At 38.8% G+C, this 3327-nt stretch overlaps 1 long non-coding RNA gene across 1 annotated transcript in view; it reads left to right on the top strand.

Annotated features, from left to right (window-relative positions):
- The window catches only part of LOC117959644, a 7619-nt gene extending 5107 nt beyond the window's left edge, over nt 1-2512 (top strand). Inside the window, exon 3 of the long non-coding RNA XR_004659987.1 lies at nt 2373-2512. This is a non-coding gene — a long non-coding RNA (uncharacterized LOC117959644). The remainder of the gene's footprint in view (nt 1-2372) is intronic.
- The last annotated feature ends 815 nt before the right edge of the window (nt 2513-3327 follow it).

Here is a 3327-nt window from a genome sequence, read left to right on the forward strand (position 1 = left end):
ACACACACACATACACACACACACACACACACACACACACACACACACACACACACACACACAGACACACACACACCCACCCTGGGGGTCCAGGGCAGTCCAGTTCAATGGTGTTAACAAAATGTTGGCATCTTTCTTTCTTTTTCCCATCCATTTTGTAATCCACCCATCTCAGTCTGTAGGCAAAAAAGACAATATTTTCACCATAACAATCCACACCATTTGGGAAATATAACAAACACATGTATGCTTCTCTAGCTTCAAGGTTTCCAGATATCTGGTTTCAGGAGTGTGTGTGGATACTGTCCACTGCAGTAGGTTTGCAATGTTGCTTCAGTTTTATGCTGCCAGCTTAAAATAAGCTCTTATGTGCAGCTTCAGGAGGATAAATGAAGAGGTGGATGTAAAACAAAGTCTTGAAGAAACAAATAACCAGACAGTAGTAAGCTAAAACACTTTTTAGCCGCATGGCTAGTAACAATAGAAATCCTTTACGCAAACTATTGATTTAAAAAGATGTCTCTAGATAGCATTCAAAGCCTGTACAGTACTGAAATAATAACAAATTTAAAAAAGCTAAGATTGCTATTGACAATGTTACTTTTTAGTATTTAAAGCATATTTTCCCTTTGCTCATAATTGAGAAGAGCAGAGTAACTGCCTTTACTATTTAACCACAGAGCTGGTTCATTGATCAGTCAAGAAGCCAATATTATGATAATTTGCAAAAAGAAGCATAAATCACATAAATATAAATGATAAGCATAATAAATACATTTGCTCCAGCCAGTTTCATTCCCAAGTGGTATTTGTACACAAACCTTAAACACCGGCAATATTTGCACATATACAGTAGCCGTGTGTACCTCCTCCTTCCTCTTCCCTCTCCTGATATGTACATGTACCAACCCCCTGCCAACACATGGACATGCTGCTTAATTTGAATGTTCCATGTGAAAACAAATGGGTCCCTATTGAGCTATAACAGACGAGATGGTGTGCAGATTAAGCCAGGAGGGAGAATGTGGACAGAAATTCCCAAGGGTATCAACACACAGTATATCATAGTTGGCTTCCAGTCACGCATAAGGGTATATTCTAGTTCACACCAGTGCTATACTGTGTGTGTTTTTTTTATTTTTTTGTAAATGTGCAAAAGATTTGGTCTTAAGTTTCGTTCAGGGGAGTTGATGGGAGGAGATGAACAGCTGTTATTGCTAGATGAGCAAGATGTCTCACATTCAAACAGCCCAATTATTATTTTATGTTTTTGCGATTCAGTAAACTTGTTTAACATTCCATCATCCAACTCTAATTGCTCCAAATGTACCTTCCATCCTCACAACTTCTCCATTGTCATTTCACAGGCCGCGTATAGCGTATAGCACTTTCTAATCTCAACAACTACTCAAAGCGCTTTAACAAATGCAGGATCCATTCGCTGTTCACACACATTCATACACTATGTACGAGGCTGCCGTACAAGGTGCCACCTTCTCATAAGGTAAACACTCACACACATTTACACTCTGATGGCGCAGCATTTGGGAGCAATTTGGGGTTCAGTGTCTTGCCCAAGGACACTTTGACATAGGACTGCAGGGCCAGAGATTAAACCACCAAGCTTCCAATTGGTTGGCGACTGCTCTACCACCTGAGCCACAGCGGCTATAAAGACATGGTATATGGCTATGATAAAAACTATTGCTTGTGTTATTAAAAAAAAATTGCATAAATTGCCTCAATTGCAAAAGACACAACTGCCTATCATTGTGATTGCATTAAATTCATATAGATTATGAATTTAATGCATTCAAATGCAGACTGTTTTTAAACTCAAATAATATGGAGATTATGTTCATTAACCATAAAAAGATTATTGAGAAATGAAATGAATCTCAGCTAAGCTTTTAAGCCAGTGTTGAATTTTTTTTTTTAATCCAGCCAAACAAAAGATCACATATGTGTCGTTAAAAACATTGTGCTTGTGCAGTCACGTTTTGTATAACCTTGACCACACTGAAAATAATAGTATGTCGTCTAAATTTGAGCGATTTTAACAAAAAAAAAAATTTGGAGGCACATTGAAGGCAAAACCATGCCTTCACTCTGCACCAATCATCGTCAAAGGTGGAGTTTTTCTTAGTCTCAACCATGTAATCCTTTGTTCTAATTGGTGGATGCACTTTAAATGCATTTCTATGTATTCATATCTGCATATCAAACCATTGAGCTTCTTTTTAAAGAACATGATTATTTAATTGTAAAGCGAAGCGAGACAAAGTGCTCGGAAGAGAAAGCGAGTGATGACGGAACATATATAGTCTGCAAATGGTTGTGAGGTTTGAGCCAAGTGGCGTTAGCCTGACAAGCCAGACCCACATCAACATGTTGGGTCTGGGAACTCACCATAGGCAGGGCTCAATCCGAGGGGCGGGATAATTGGTTCTCTTTCAAATTCCCTTGGCACGCAATAGGCTAGCGCTTCAACCGACCAGAGCCACGCTGGTTGAGAGATTAAACGTTTGCTGTATCCGGTAACACACATCTTCCTTTTTATGAAAATGACTTTGGTGGTTAACGTCAAGTCTCCAAGAGGCCAAAGCCCATTTGAAAGACAACTTTCTTTGTTTTCAAGTTGCAGGAAATTCACCCGGAACCGTCACAACTGTTTAGTCCATCCATTGACTCTATATACACGATGTTATTGGCCTGAACAGAATTTGGTTTTTCCAACTCGCAAGCCAACGGAAAGTTGCTAGATTGATCCTAGCTGCAAACTGCATTTGCAGCCACTAGGGTGCATATAGATTTCTTGGCTGGCGCCATAATGGGTGGAAATTGGTCTCAGCGACCAGCCCCATGAATCTACTAACATTCAGCATTTGCTAAAATAATAGCAGGGTACAAAATAAATATTTGATTATGATACATGAATAAATTGTGAATAAATGTACAGTATGTTGCACTAAAACTGATTATTTATTTATTTTCAAGGAATACAATGGAAAATAAGAGATCACATCACATTTTTTTTTTTTTTCCTGATACAAAAATTATTCTTAGAAAAACCTGAGAAAATGCACATGACTTCACACCAAGTCTAACTGAAAAAACAACCCATGAAATTTCTCTTGAAAGGCAAATTTGCAAAGCTAGGAAAACATGCAGTACATGTCACGCAGAGATCCTCCTGAGTACAACAGACTAAAATGTGCCACAGTCGGGGATTTTCCTCTGGTCTATATCCAGGATTGTCCGTCTTTTCCACATGGGACCCATCATTTTTGTACCTTGCAAAATCGATTCATCACGCCATTGTACAGC

This window comes from Etheostoma cragini, chromosome 16 (genome assembly GCF_013103735.1).
Source record: "Etheostoma cragini isolate CJK2018 chromosome 16, CSU_Ecrag_1.0, whole genome shotgun sequence".
Lineage (NCBI taxonomy): Eukaryota > Metazoa > Chordata > Actinopteri > Perciformes > Percidae > Etheostoma > Etheostoma cragini.